Consider the following 16,793-nt stretch of genomic DNA (forward strand, 5'->3'; position numbering starts at 1 on the left):
TTATTTCCCAGGCCTTTTCCTGCCTTGTTTGTAAACCCTGTAGGTGATTCCTGCTGCCTGAAGGTTTGCCCCCAGCTTACTTGTCTTCTTAGTCTTTACACATGCCCAGGACTTATGCCAGTAGATTTTTATCACAAAGTCCCACTGATATTGATTGGTTTGCTCCTGTGGAGAGTTTTTTCCAGTCCTGGTTTATTTGGCATATGTTGGTCCATGGGGCACTTGCTTCCTGTGGTTTGTCTGAACATTTTGCATTTCTGGTTGAAACTTCAGAAAGAGAAAAATTTTGCATAATCTGATTTTATTTCAAAGCAGCTAGTAAATGTTAAATGGCTTCCTATAAAGTTTTAGTATATGTTTTGTATGAGTTAGCAAATTCAAAAATGCATCTTGCCATTACAGAGAGGTTAGATTTTGTGATGAGTACATTTGCACATAGTATTTTTGGCATCTTTTTTAGTAGAGGATTTTCCTCACTTGGTTAAGGTAAACACTTTAAATGAAGTTCTTTCATCCTTGCATGGTTTTATTTAGGCAGGACAGCTTTTGGGTGTGCTAGGCATGTGGCAGGATTTAAAGAATAAGATTCATTGGTCTTTGGACTTTTGCTATATACTATTGCTATTTGTATGTTGATTCCGGCATCTGGATGGTTGAGTATTGGAGTACTTCAGATGCATATTGGATGATGGTGATTAGTCATCTTGCAGGTGAAATCAGTGACAGTGTTAAAGATACTAGGTTGGTACCTTATGTACAGCAGGGATCTGTTGGGGTTTTAGGTATTAGTTCCTATCTTCTTTTCTTTTGACTATTGATTCGGTTAGTAGATGGAAAATCAACAGTGGTCTGGATTTAATCACATTTATTTAGCTTCCTCCACTAGTCCTAATAAAATCCTTGTCAGTAATGTGGGTTTACAAATATGTTGTATAGTAAATACTACATAGCCTTACAAAGTATGATTGTAGCTAATTTTTAACCTTAAGGACCATAACTACTTTTTAAATTCTGTAAGAAAATAGCAAAATATAAGTATAACGATTGCTTTTGTACTGATGATAATGTGCCAAAAGTGGAGCCTTGCACAAACCTCATCTAATAAACAAGAAGAAAAAAATAGTCTCCATTGCTGATTCTCATTAAACAGGGATAAAAATAAAATAGTATTATAAATGTATCCTCTAATAGCTTCCACTACATAGCCTGTCTCCACCTATTGTATCACTTTTTTCCTTCAACCTATTACTAACTCATCAAGATAAGCGAAAGAATTAGAGATTTTCCCTGTCCCTGTAATCATAATGAACAGCAGTGATTGCATGACTCCCATCTGTAGCTGTCCTTGAGATGATTATGTGCCTGGGTTTCTAAGGGACCAGCAGCCCCTCTGCAAATACTTTGTTTTGGATTTTAACATATTTTAACCAAGGTTCCTTTCTTCTCTCTAACACCACGCTATATTTCCTCAATGCAGAGTTCCTTCACTAAAAAGTTTTGGTATTTTTTAGCCTTCCCCATAGTCTTTCTTGGTGACATTTAATAATTTTGCAGGGACCTTTTGCTCCACAACCATCTCTCAATATTGCACAGGGGAAGTACCTTACTGATGCTTACACAAGGATCAGTCCTCACGAGCGTATACCGGAATTAACTGTATTAATCTCAGTGCACTCACAGCCCTAAAGGAAGTGCCCACCTGAAACCTCTGTGCATTTTCCAAGTATCACTTTGTGAAAGACATGGTAATGATAAGGTAGGTAAGTACCTGCTCCCTGCCATGGTTGTGCTGCTTAACCTTTGCTTGTACCTGTGGGAGGTCACCTGCTGAATTGCTCAGGTGGTTGATCCCCGACTCTTTTTTAGTCAAAATAAGCTGCTTAGCTTTAAGCTCTTTAAACAGAGGATCTTTATTGCTATATAATTTAGCCCAAGCAATTTTATCTTTGGTGTGAGGATTTACTCTGAGAATTGGGTTAATTAGCAAGTGTGGGTGTACAGCATTTAAAGGCGCTATACAGCTCTTCCTGCTTTTTCCATCCTAGACTGCAATTTGCAACAGCTGTCAGAAAAGGCCTCCAGCAAACTCCATTCACTGATCACTGTTGTCTTTCCTCCTAAAGGTTGAGCAGTGTGACATTAACGAGACACATAGCCTTCTCTTGAGCCCCTGCCACCCCCTTTCCAATGACTCTGCCACCCATGTTTTCCAGATTTGCCCTTCTGTCACCTTGCACCTAATTAATACCAAGAAAACACATCCAAACCTGAGAGCTTAGGTCACTCAAGGGATCAAGCTGACATCCTGGAGGTGGGCTGCAGTGGCAATGGATGTGCTAGATGAAACAGGAGCAAGTTCCCAGGATGTTCTTCAACAAAGCACTTGACAAAAACACTTTCCCACTTTTGATTCTATTGAAGTGGATTTTTTAAAAGAAAAAACCCCAAAACTTTAGAGTATTTTCCAACTATTTATATTTGCAAATCAGTTGTTTCTTGTCTTCAGCTCTTCTTCACTCTTCTGTTTCTGCACAGGCCATATCAGGCCAACTGCATATGCATGTCTGTAAAGGCAAGGAAACATATCTGGGGATGACAGATATGGTAACAATTGGAGTTCTGATCAAACAACAGTCTATGCTCACTGCTCCCACTATCATTAGAAAGGGCTTTTATTCTGAGGGAGAGGGATTATTTTTTTCCACTAAAATATACTTTTCAAACAGCTCGTCTAATACTCTCCAATCATCCCTTGTAATTGGACTATAAATAAATTACTTAATCTATAAAACCTTTCTTAGCAAATTTTTATAAACTCACATATAATATAGTCATTGCACAGCACTGAAATGAGTGAAGTTAATAAAAGAGACACAGAAGTGTCATCACAGAATGAGGAAGCATTCTCAGGGATGTCAGTAACACAACATTTCTAGAAATGTCAAACTTTCTTCCAGAAGAAATGAATCCTTCCAAGGTGATATACTGTTGGTATAAGACACCACTTAAAAATACAGTGATAGCTGCATGACAATTTTAATGTCAGTTCTCTCTCTTTTTTGCTTTTTTTCTTTTTTTTTACCACATAAGTCTCTTGTTTGCTTCTCTAGAAGGTCACAGCCACAGGTATCAACCTGGACCAAAAGGAGTAAATCCTGACCTCTGGGTAAATGAACAATACCCTAATGATGAAGTCAAATGATCCAAGACGTAATTTCCTGCAATGGAGCTGGTTAGTGAAAAATGCAATTCATGCAGCTTATGTATGGGAGTGAACACTTGACTCATTAGGATTTCCAACTCAGGAGTCATGCTGAACTAGGTAACATAAACCTTACATTCATAACATGGATAAACTACACTGACCAAGAAAGTGAAGATATTTATAATATTTTCCATGTTTGTCCAACTTGGCTATGTTAATTTTAGAAAAAAATTTAAAATACACAGGTAAAAAATAGGAATAATTTCACTTTATTCTGATGAACCCAGTAATTCTCTATGACCTAATAATAACAAAGAGCTAAATGTTGTCTTAGGAAGGACAAGTCACTCATCCATGTTCACTAACAATGTTTCATAGCCCACAGCTGGAAATACAGCTGCTCTGTCCCAAGTCTTGCTGGAACAAAGTACATAGAGAAGGAATGGAGAAGAAACACTCATCTGACTGGCGGCCCAAAAGCAATAGACCTTAAAAGTATTATAGATTCTTGTTGACATTACACTTTTAGTGATTTTGACTACCTCTGCATTGACTGGACACCTTCTGTTACTTTTTTCTCAGGAAAGATGAAAAACAGTGTTGTTGCAGGAGTAATAAAGAACCAAGTATGGCTCCGTGAGTTTCCACATTGTCCAGTCTGTTAATATTATTTGAAAGTTGATGAGAATGTCACCTAAATGTTTTGAGATGACACCCACCTGTCATTCCCACTACTAGGGCATTCTGAAGATAGTATTTGCCATAATTTTCTGATTCTGGAATTTTCAGTCATGGGAAAAATACAAATATATTAATGAGCTATAAGCTTCACACCACCTCATGGGGAAGACATCAAAAAAGCCAAAGCATAAGGTTTTTATCTTGATTCCATTGATTTCACCAGCAGAAAAAGGAGATGGGCAGAGTGGGAGGCTTCAGGGTTTTTATTTTGACAGACAAAAATTCCTGTGGGATTGAAGTAAAAAAGAACCATGAAAGGGGTTTTAGACACACACACACAAACACAAACATGAAGAAAACTACAGAAAAAAACCCAAACAAAACAAAACTAAACTAAAAAACAGCAGCATTTAGTCTGCCATGCTAAAGATAAGCTCAGTATCAGATCCTTGCCTTTCTTCAAAACATAGCTTCCATTTTTCTGTAGCATCAACTAGAGAGCCGCCTTCTGCACACTTGATTGTTCCTCTCACAGAAGTATGCAGAAGACAAGCTTATTTGCTCCACAAAAGAAAAATGTGCTCCATGTGCAAGTAATTTCACAAAGTGCAAGCTGCAGGTGCTTGCTCATATGAAACTCTTGCTACAGCTCAAGCAATTACAAGAAGGCAAAGCATGAGAGATGGTATGCATTTAATAAGCAAGATTACACCCTCTAGGGTGTATTGGATTATCTTTAAACAACAGTTAATCTTTTTGATGTGACAGCATTTGTGACTAATATTGTAGGTACTAGTGAAGAGTGTGTGGCCTTCCTTAATGCTTTTAGTATGACAAGCAGAGTTATGCTGGATACTGCTGTTATGTTTGGAGTGGGTAAATCTGCCACCCTTTCTGCTGGTGCAGCACCCAGATTGCCTGAAGTCACTGCACAAGGTGGGACGCTGGGCTCATCTTCCTGATGACAGCACCAGTGAGAAGGGTGGCAGCTCCTAGAGGAAAAGCTCAGGAATGAGGAGAGATGCAGGAACAGGACAACTTGATATTACCTCAAAATTAAAGGTTCCAAAAGTTCTGACAGCTGGTGCCAGATGTTTAAGGCACTGATTAATATATATATATATATAAAACCCACAGACATTGTTATGTGCTTCCAGCAATATCACTTCAGCTCAAGGGCTTGAGAAATATTGGTATTTCATTTGGTTAAAGCACAGCCACAAAGCCTTGCTTAAACATTAGGGTGATGAAACAAAATTGCAGAAATAGCCAGACTGCAGCATTACACAATGTTTGCAGGTGTATACATAATGGTGCCTTCATTATATCTTATTAAAAGTGATTCCTACATCAAATTTTCCAAGCCACAATCAAAGCTCTAGGTCATAAAAACACATCAGAATGGGTAATTAGTCCCACTGAGTTTGGGGAGTGAGTTCATCCAAATGAATTTTTCAAATCTGCCTAGGAAGGAAGACATTTGTGACTAGCCCTTCCTGCAAATACATAAACAATTATTTGTCTTTATGTTTACCGAGTAGGGCCTTAAATTTGCTTTCTTAGTCATCTTAAATACTAGCACACTGGAACATCCACAAATTGCTACTCTGATCTCAAAAAAGTATGTACAAAAACTGCATTCTTCATAATTTGAATACCCAGAGTTTTAGTAGTCAGACTATCTTCTTCTGTATGTATCTACCACAAAAACTTGGTTGTGTATGAGGAAACAACATGCTGGAGCTTTGGGAAGTGGAGGGTAGAAGACCCATGGGGGATTCAAAGCAAAAATAGCTGCCAATTGTTCTCTTGCTCCTGGTCATCTGTGCCTTAATCCACCTGGAAGGAATTGGTTTGACAAGACCACATGTCAGAACTCTACTCTCCTGAAACCTCAGAAACGGTGCTTTTCCAGAGCCCTTTTCTGCAATATCTGTCACACTCTTTAAGACTTAGGAACAATCAGCAGCAATGAAATGCCTCTGTTGTCTTAGAGCTGTGTTTCTGAGCAGGGTGTCTGTGTTGTATCTGACTTTGGTAAAAGGATCTTTGTTACTGTTTCTCTTCAATGAACTTCTGACACCGGATTTTTCCCTCTTACCATTCTCCCAGTCCTGTCTGCATTGTTGAAAACCTGGAAGTCAACAGCCTTTGAGGTAATTTGGCTCCGACACAGGAAGCTTTATGAATTTTTAAACATTACTGACGAGCACACATATGTGGATCTTCTCCAATCTGATTATGTGAGCCTGAACACATACAGCAATATCTTACATAGCTGTATTTCGACTCTGCAAGGCTGAGTGTATCTGTAAGAGCACTGTCACATATTGCAGGCACTAATCAAAGACTGTGCAGCTTCATTACTTTTGTGGCAAATTTCTGTTTCCATTAAATATGCTGCAATTATGTAAATATTACAGGATAGACTTGGAGAGAAAGCTAAGAGCTTGTGCATGTTTTGTTTAACAGCTGAATGAAAAAGTTGCCATGCAGTTGCTCTCCTAAATGAAAAGAATTTTATAAATTGCAGGTGCTAAGGAAAGAGTTTTGGTGGATTTGATGTAATCTTAAAGAGATCGGAAGATACTCTTCTGTTCTCAAAGGATACAAAATGCCAAATAATTTTTATCTTCTGTGTTGTTATTGAAGTTTTATGTTCAGTCAAGCATATGTGTACAAAGAAAAGGTAATACATATCAGGCACATGTCTTACAGTGACATCAAAGATTACAAACATAACCCTGCTGAGAAGTGAAGCAATCTTCCAGCATCAAAACTATCTGCAATTCCAAACAATCCACAGAAATTATATTCAGGTGTCAGTAACATCTGAAAATTTCTCTGTTGCAAGATAATGTCTTCAAAAACCTCAGTTTCAGGGAAAGTCAGCAACCATATCAGGCAAAGTTCTTAGACCTACTCATAACTCACGGTGAACTCCAGGAACAACCAAGCTCACAAGCTTTGGTTTGGTAGAAGAAGAGAGGCCATCAGACAGCAAAACATACAGATGAGCTCTGCCAACCTGCAGGTCTAGGACCAGAGTACCAGCACAAGCTACAGGGTAGGAGAGAACCAGCTGTGATGATCCAAAACAGCCTGGAAGGGCCTTAAAATCTAGTAATTCAGACCAAGATGACAATAAAATATGAAGCCCACTGTATGTATTTGGAAGCTTATTTAGCTGCTCAGGTTGTTGTATGCCCGCCCACCCCCAGTGACGCAGCAGGCCAGTAATTTCAGGTGGAGACAGCTTCTTCACAGCCTTCATTTCCTGATTTTCTGGTTTCATTTTCCATTTCTCCTTAAACAGGAGCTATGGCACATTAGAATGATAGATTATTCCTCTCCATTAATCATTCAAGGGTTTCAGCAGTCTTACATTACTGAATACAGTGGGGTGAGGTGGGAGGCTGCCGACACACTGCATTGCTCTTCTGCCCCTGAGGCTACTACAGCTGTTTCTGCTCTCACACCTCCCTGTCCCATCATGGTCAAAGGGGGAAATGATGCTGAATTTATGTGTTTAGATGGGAAGGTTTGCTTTTGAAATAGCAGTTATACTTTTAAAGTTTGAACTGATCAGCTAATGAACCGGTCTAACTATATAAGTGAAAAGGAAGAAGTACTCAACACTATCAGAATAGATAGCAAAAGCTGTTTTATTAGTACAGAAAATTCTGGTGTCTGCTGTTCAGTTTATTCAATGGTTTGGTTTTCCTCAACCCTTCTGAATCCAATGCAATCTACACAAATATTATTTTACTTAAATGGTTAAGAGGCAATAGCAAGATTGTGCCTTCATATAGGTTGTGAGAATTTCCACATTAAACTTCAGTAGAACGGTTGCTTCAAAAGTATTTTTTTTTAATCTGTTCTAGAAGGTCACTTCATTGGACTTCAGGAAGCCTAGCAAATTACAGGCCCTCAGTGTGAGAAGTTTAGTGGCTAAATCAACTTAAGCATATTTATGTTCTGTCGCAATTTAATGTACCACTAAGAGTGCTGCATAAATTCCCATGTAGTGGAACTACTTAGAACAGTTGTTTCTGAGTTAAGTGAACAAGTAATTCTCAAGAGAATTTACTAGTAGGCTGTAATATATAATTTTATTTTGTCTTAGCTGTTTTGCCTTTCAAGTTAAATCACTTTCCACAATTATACTTTAGGTTCCTACAACAGTTATTCATGTATCTTTGTTATTATTTCACTGAATCATCAAAGGAAAACCAGTTAGATTGATTTCTGCAAAAGATGAGTTTTTGTGAAAGATGAGTTTCAGAAGTAAAAGTGCAATTTTTTTTCTTTGTATAGAAGCAAAGTTATTAACAAATACACAGATAATTATGCTCTAACACAGTTCTTTTGTGTGTAAAGAACAGCCTTTTACAAGTAATGCATAGGGAGCTAAATACCTTAACCTTTTAATATGATTTGTCCGTGTGTCTCCTTGGGTACTGCAGCAAAAGTTCACTCCCACAGGGCCCAGCTCAAAGGCTTTCTGCTAAAGACAGCACTGCACCGGCTGTAAAATGCAAAATGGAGAAATTGGCTTCAGCTGCATCAAAGAGACCATGAATTCTACTGTGCTTAATAGAGACTAGATGAAAGGGAGAAGCATTATTGCACTTCATCATTCTGTTCTCCCTAATTATTGTCATAGCATGAGAAGTGCACTATACTGTGCATCTCTTCTTAACATGGGAAAGATCTTTTAGGTATTCTTTACATAATTATACAATAATTAAAACACAACCAAGGACTATCAAATTCTGAAAAAAAGTTTTTTTCATAAGTTTCTGTGAAAGTCATTATAATGAATACTGAACAAAAAACAGAGAAGATATTTTTTGCACTTTCTAATCATATTTTCTTTCTGAAAATCAAGGGACCGACCTATGCAAAAAGGTTGAAACCAGGGTAGTACTAAATACTGCTAATATTATAAACCAGTTAAATCTCAAAACCATGTTGGGGAGCAGTTCAAGACCCAAACCTACATTGGGCATAGTATCACACTGTCTAAAAGAAACCTGGAATTACAATTTAGATCACTTTTAAAATATTGCCCAACCTAATAAACTCTTACACTACCACGTGTGTCTCTTAATAATTCAAGCTCTTCGATTTCCCACTGAATATAGAAAACACCAAGCATGAACTCCTGTTCTTAGACCAGAAAGACCAGTCTGCCCTTTCAGAAATAGATTGTCTTTGTCCATACAGCTCTTTCTTTCAACCTCTTATGTGTCTTAGAAGTCACAAGGAGGTTTTAAGAATGCTCCTGCTTTTAGCTGAGCAATCCCTGGAGTATCGCACGTGGGATATCCATATTACACTAAATGTCACGGAACTTACACGGCACTCAGTCTTGAATATTTTGCAAACAAAACAAAAATAAAAGATCCTTAGAAGATGATGTCTGCAGGAACAGTTTGCAGAAGTAACTAGGCCACTGGCCATCCTGCTAGACGTATTTTTTTATATTGTGTTTTGTAGGTTTAAAAAACCAGTGAGAGTGTACTGGGAATGTAGGACCTTCCATCGAGCAACAGTGAGGGGTCTAGGGGGATGCTTTGAAGTGACTGTGAGCTGCACCACTATAGAAGGAAGACGTCGTTCTTCCCCTGACTGTACAAATGAAGATTTTCACAGCTGCTTGGAAGATTAGAATGGGCAGCTGTCATTTAAAGAGAACAAGACACACAAACCCTGTTAATTTATTTATTTTCAGCCTGCAGATCCTAGTCAAACTATACAAAATAGTCTAATGTAGCAGCAAACAATAAGCTTGGAGTAAGCAAACCTGAGGAAAAACAGGATAAAGGGTCAGTAGGAGATTTCAAGACCCATTCACAGCATAAAGAGTTTCTGCAATCTTCAATACAAGCAAAAGGAGGCATGCTCTCTTTTTTTTTCCTCTCTGTAAGAAGAAATTTAGTAGGGGAATCTATGAGCCTTCACTCTGGGTAGTTGTTTATGTGGTCTGTGAAAAGCAATAAACCTTGTCCTTCACCCCCATTCTGTTGCTGCCAGCTAGTTGAGCTTAAGTAAATCAGGACAAACGGTAAAGATGTCAATTATGTGGTATTTCGTCATCTCAATCTCTTGTATTTCCCCTGCTCTGACTCGTTTGAATTTGTCCCAGTATCTTCACAACAAGACCTCTTATCATGAGTTTCAGCCTCCCCAAACTTGCAATATTTCCACAAGTAAAGGCCATACAATGTCAGAAAAATGGGTCTTAGGCTATAGTATTAAGAGCCCAAAGAAGAGCTGTGTTGTCCACAGTTGTCAGTGACAGTTGCTCAGTGATCTGCTCTTCATTATCTATTTAACAGATGCTATTTAAGATGCTACAAGAAGGAACCAGGTAATGGACAGAGAAGATTGAGATCTCATTTCTGAGTATGAAAAGGCTCTTCTGACCCTGACTCGACACAGGTAGCTTACGGGAGAGCTCAGCAAATATTCCTCATGCTGACAGAAGAGGGACTGTATTCACCAGCTAAACCTGCTCCATTTCCTGAGGTCACCTTTCAAACCCCTTCTCTTGGCTATGTGTGCATCTTCAGAAGGAAAATGTCCATTTTTAGGTTACTTCACCTGTTTGTTCCTGATAATACCAGTTCTGCCTCAATTCAGCTATTTTAAAAAACAAACATTGACATTCACAATTAATCTGAATCTGACAGATGAATGCCTCAGTAATCAATACTTCTTCTGAATTAACTTACCTTTCAAGATCAACTTTAATGACTCTCAGAAACTGATTCCATAATAGCAAAATCATGAATTAAAACACAAATTCCTAATTGCAGTCAGTCACCACTCTGAGAAAGGATGAGCCAATACAGACTGTGGGAACTTTTAATGGTTTTTTAATATCTAAGATGTTATGATCTGGCCACTGACTAAGGGAATTTCATTTGGAAAACATTAGATAGGAGGCTTATATAATGTAGTTCATCCAAAATGCTTTTCTAGAACTTCCCAGGTGAATTTTGCACACTGGATTTGAATACAATATTGCTTTTAATTTCTTTTTCTTAGACTATTGTCACAAATCCAGAAAAACTGAACGTTCATCACAGACTTTTTCCTTTCAGTATGTTCTTTTCTAGCTTGAGCAGTTTGCAATGATTCCTCTTTGAATTCAGTGCCATATTCAAATGAGAAAATAAAACTCGGGTATACATTTATTTTACATTCATTTTAATTCCCATTCCATGTGCTTTTCACAGCTGCTCATTTTATTGCATTGCTTGTCCAAATGAAAACTCCAGCTGCTCCAGCCTTGCAAGCCATATAATACATGCTGTATAAGCCTGTTTCAGTAGATCGTTCCAGAGATTCAATGGTTATTGTTTCCTTCATCTTCTACCTCTAGCCAGGAAATTTAGTGTTTAGGTTTAAGTTGAAAATGCAGCCTTTGAAAGTCCCAGTAGTTTTGGGTTTTTTGATTTTCACTTGGATTCCTAAGAAAACGAGGCATGACTGTCTAGCTTGCTTGCTTTATTCTCCTTAATAAATTTTAGCTTATGGGTCAATTTTAAACAAATTCAGCAGAGGCAGATGTTTCCAGATGAGTCAGTTTCCATATGCCTAATGGAAAAATATGTTTGGGTTGAGACTTCGGCCGCAGCATTAATTCAACCCTTTTCAGACATCAAAGACTTCATGTTCATGCACAGCCTTGACACACAGTCCTTTGAGAAGTAAGAGTTATTGATCCTGATTCTGAAGTACTTTTATATGTAAGAATAGGTCCAGCTGAGAACCCTATAGCTCACTGGGTTGCCTGGCTACGGGCCATTGCCAGTCAGTGTGTCATGAGGAGATGTGTTTGCAGGAACCCCACAGTTTAACATCCCCCACAAAGCAGTTCCATAATGCAAGTGGTCTGTTTACGCTAGAGAGTCTCAGCTCCAGGGTCTAGTCACAGTTTTCCAGACACAACTTTGGGACATCAGGGAATCAGCTCTTACCAACAAGATAAGTAGATCAGGCTCTGAATTCAGTTAGTTCCTAAACCAGAAGTAGTAGGTTATGTGCAGGAAAAGCTGAATCTGGTTTATTTCTAGTTAATATGCACACTTGTTCTTCTTGAGAAGTTAATGAAGGTCATGTTGGTTCGGCTTTTCTGTCGAGAAAGAATCTCCTGGGATGGTGATGGGGAATCAGTGTCGCTGTGTCACAAGCAATGATCCTGCTCATTGCCAGAGACCTCACCACCTGCATGCCAGTATTTTATTTATCACTGCTGAGCAAACTTCTAGATACCCTTGCCACAGAACTCTGCCAAGTCTTTGTAGCACTGCCAATCCCTTGAATCTTCTCAGATTTTCATGACCCAAGTACATGCAGTACAGATCAGTCTAGTGACACTGACTGATGAAATTCCTTTGGCTGTAGAGCCCATGGGGAAGATGTTGAAACATCCCAGTATAAATTGCCAGTGATACAGCAGTGAGACCTACTCTGCATCATCAACTTCAAAACAGCACTGTTTTTCAGGTTCCTGATGGTTTGATCAAGAAAAGAAACTGCATAAGCAACTGTTTGGAGTGGTGCTATCAAAAAGCTATCCTAATGCCTCAAAGGATAAATTTCCTCGTCTCATTCCTTAGGGGACAGATCCGAACCTACCTCAGGAGTGCGGACAGTGTCCTCACACATAGAACAATCTTTGTGTGGTTGCAAAGACTCAAAAAGTCACAGGCATAGGAAGTTTTGGTTGGGTTATTTTTCCATCTATGCATGCTGAGATGAACCATCTGGATTTTTTGTGAGTTTTGGTAGTAAGAAGTTGGCTGCAAGCAGTAAATGGGTCCCTAACTTTCTGCTTTTAACTTTCATCTTCTGTTTGCCTGAATCACTGCAATATATGTAACCTCAGGGTATCAAAAGAACTCAGTGATGGTTTGCTGTCAAAAATTTGGTATCCTGAATTAGTTTTTCAGTGGAGTCTGCTGTTTTACCCCAACACAGAAGGTGGGATGAATGAAAAGCTACCTCTGTTTTTCTAAACTTGTCTCGTTTATCTTGACGACAGCAAAAGATGATAGAAAACAGGACAATTAAACCATGCTGTTCCTTGTCCTCATTTTTTCTTTTTAACTTTGCCATTGCCTTTTCTGTACAATACTACAAACTTTATTTTCTTTGGTTTTCCTGCACAATACCACACACTTCAACTTCAGCTGTTTTTTACAAATAACTTTTACAAATAACAAATGTCATAATTGCTGCATAGTTTAGAAGCATCTCTACTGTGGAGTTGTTGTTTAGTTTTAAAAAATAATGCATGTAATTAAATAAACCCTGCTCTATTTTCAACTAGTGAAAAAAAATTAAATTACTTTTCATATGCAAGAAAATTCCTCCAGGTTCATTGCCGAACATTGATACAATTATTTATCAAATGCATTAACAACACTAACTCTTGAATACAGAATTACATGATCAGAGTGATTAAATATTTACAATTCTTGCCATGCTTTCTTTTTCTTTTGCTATACAGATGAAGATTGCTTCTCACAATTTCACATTTAGTTTATCACTACCAGTTCTTACTTGCTACCATGATTTTTCACAAAAGATGCCCTCCAGTCAAGTTTTGGACCTTCAGTTTCTGCTGCTTCAATAAACACCTCCAAACATGAAAAGGTGATTAGCTTCCAAGATAGAAATACAATATGTGACACTTGAATTCTTTAATGAGTTATAATGCAGTAAATTTATTGGAAATATTCTTCAGTTCCCTCCAAGCTACCCCTTTTCTATTCCAATACAATAACTAATCCTTTATTTATTGTTTGTGAGAGAATACAAGATCGATGCTAAGAAGCCAGGCAATTTCTCATAAGAAAAAAAATACCAAGGAAATAACAGGTTCCTACTAATGGCTACTGTTACAGCTAAGAGTTCTCAGACTCCCCTTGTCTTTATATCATTTGAAGATAAACTCTGTGCATTTGTTTGGGTGTTTTTAATTTTCTATCCATAGTACTTCAATTTTTGCCCTTAGCCTTTGAGATTATTGTGCAAACGGTTTAAAATTTACAATTAAAACATAGAAGTAATCCCTTCCAGAAATGACAGCTCACAGAAAAAATAACTGTATTTCACAAGTGATGGAAAGCACCAAGAGTCTGTCTCCTGAATTGCAAAGCCCAGAAGACACTGGTATAATACAGCTCAAACACCCACCTGATGAACAGGGTGAATGTTCCATTGTGCTCTTTGCTTATGGTTTTGTCTATAATCTGTCATCACTGATGTCTTGATGCAACTTACCAAAGAAAATGAGAGAAATCATTATGCCACTCATTATGAATAATTACCTGTTTGTAAGAAACACTCATTTGTGACAGCCATAGATTTTTTTTTCTCCACATGCTCAAAATTCAATGAAATTCCACTCCCCTTCATTGGTCATCTGCGTTGCTGTGGTGGTGATTAAATGTGATTATCTACTTGATGTGTTTTTTTTCTCTCAAGTGACTAAATTTCAAAATTCAGATTCAATACTTCTGCAACAGGTTTTTTGATCAATTTATGATACCAGTGACATAGTAAATGAGATACAGCTCCATACTTCAGTATTCTCTCATTTCTGAGGCTCAGGGTGTATTGATGGGTTGGCTTTGTGTTATTTGAAATAACTAGGAACTGAAATGTTGAATATTGTACTGTATTCTATATAACAAAACCAATACACGTAAGTGAATGAAAATGCAAAAGGACATTTTAAGGGAGAAGGTGAAAGCCATAGCACTGCCTGCAGGAAGGTTTTTCCTGTAAGGGTTAATAAAAAAAAATAAAAATCCCATTGAGTTCTTGCTCGACCAGCACTTTCCCAAGGATTATCCTACTGACTGGCAACCAAATCCAAATAAACATTATAAACTGGGACATTTCTAGACTACCCCAGGTGCATCCAAACTATTCTCTGTGTTGAGTATCTTGAGCAACAACAATGGTCCTACAAGCCCTAGCACATTTCAGGACCAGCTTTGCTTTCAGTTCCTCTCTGTAAGGCATATTCCACTGCCCTGTATCACCCACCAGGTCTCTGCAGATCACTTTTGCACCAGTTGTGTGTGCAGCACTTTCTTCCAGCTCCAGCCTGACCCTCAGGTGGGGTAGTTCAGCCTGGAGAAGTGTTGTATTTTTACAAATGAACAGTGACACCAAGTTTGTACAGAGGCAGAAACATGCAAAGGAGGACACTCGCTTTATGGAGTAAATGCAGCACAACCTGTAGCACTGCAGTCCTTGAGGCATGGCTTAGGGGCACAATTCAGGCAGAAGCACTGTGAAAGATGGACCCTAGAGAGCACAGGTACATCCTGGGCAGTGCCATGTGTTGCCCCATCTCTCCCACAGTGCCTGCAGAGCCAGCAGGTGCACAAGACACTGTAACAGAACAGCATTGACCCAGCTGTGAAGGTACAGATAGATTCATGGGTTTGGATGATTAAAACATGGAGGAAATGTTAAAAACATCAAAATTTGTATACTCATATTCCTCTTTCTGTCATTATCTAGCACAGACCTATCCAAAATAAGCAGGTTGACAACTAAACTTCCTTTACATTCAATTTAAATCTGAATGAATCTTCATCAGACATAGTGGTAGCATGTAGCACTGTAGAGTAGGCAAGGGAACAGCTGGGGAACCTCATGTCTATTGTTCTGACTTCTGCATCTTCACCCTAGATAAAAACCAAAGTAAAGAAAGGAAGAGGGTGGTTCCTCCCACAGTTTTTTCCCCCCATATTTCTGTGTCACTCCAAACCAACTACATTTCAGTCTGAAAAGGAAACATATAACAGACTGGGAAAAAAAAGTTGAAATATTCCAGGAGTTTTGGCACCACTAGGCTTACTTAAAAATGCAGGAGCCCAGGAGAGATGACTGGAAAGTGGCCAGCTGTTGAATTCACGTACTGTTGATCTCTGTCAGTGAGCTGGTTGTTACAGTTCAAATACCGTGCCTTCTACTTTGAGAAAGATTTAATCATACCAAGGTCTGCTTGGCAGAGACCAGTCTTAGACATATCAAAAGCATCAAAACCAAATGTCTGTATGTAATGTTTTAATTATGGTTCAGGCATGGGAAGTATTGATTTTTAAGCAGTTTTCATATTTTACTTGCTGGACGTTGCTCATCATTTATTTTAAAGTAATGTAAAGCCCTTTTAAAACCCATACTCATAACACCAGGTTCTCACACCCACTGACATCAGAATCTTTGTAGTGAATCTTTTACTGGTATATGTAAAAACTCACTTTGCTAAAATCAAAGAGATCACCCAAGCAGCAAAGCTCTCTACAGTGACAGAAAAGACAGAAGTTGTGGGGATTTTCTGTTTTCAGAACTCACTGTCCTCTGCTTAGAAGCCATGTATCATAAGATTACCTTTAACTCAGAATTACACATGAAAAAAAAACAAAGCCTAACAAACAAGGTAAGGAGTCAAGCTGAATTTTATGCTCCAGAGGAAAACAGATTTTTGAGTGAATTTCATCTTGAGTTTAGATGTGAAGGACAAAAAAGTATCCAGAGGACATAGATCTGTAAGTGGCATATTCCTTGATTTAGAAGTTTCATACTGAAATATGTATGTAAATTCTGTGTCTTGGGTTCAGGGACACACCTCATGTGAGCTATATTCTGCACATACATAGGAAGTTTTCTGTGTCCCAGTCTACTTATGCACCACATGACAAGTTATGTCAGTCCCTTTCAGATCTACTCACCTGACAGAGCTAATCTAAGCAATCCAAAGCACCAGGATTCTTACAGACCTAAAGAAAACCCATATTTGACATGTGCATTACTTCCATATGTCTCTACAGAACTACCACTCCGACCAGGATGCCAGGAATCTGGAAAT

This window comes from Gallinula chloropus (assembly GCF_964237585.1).
Source record: "Gallinula chloropus genome assembly, chromosome: 2".
NCBI lineage: Eukaryota > Metazoa > Chordata > Aves > Gruiformes > Rallidae > Gallinula > Gallinula chloropus.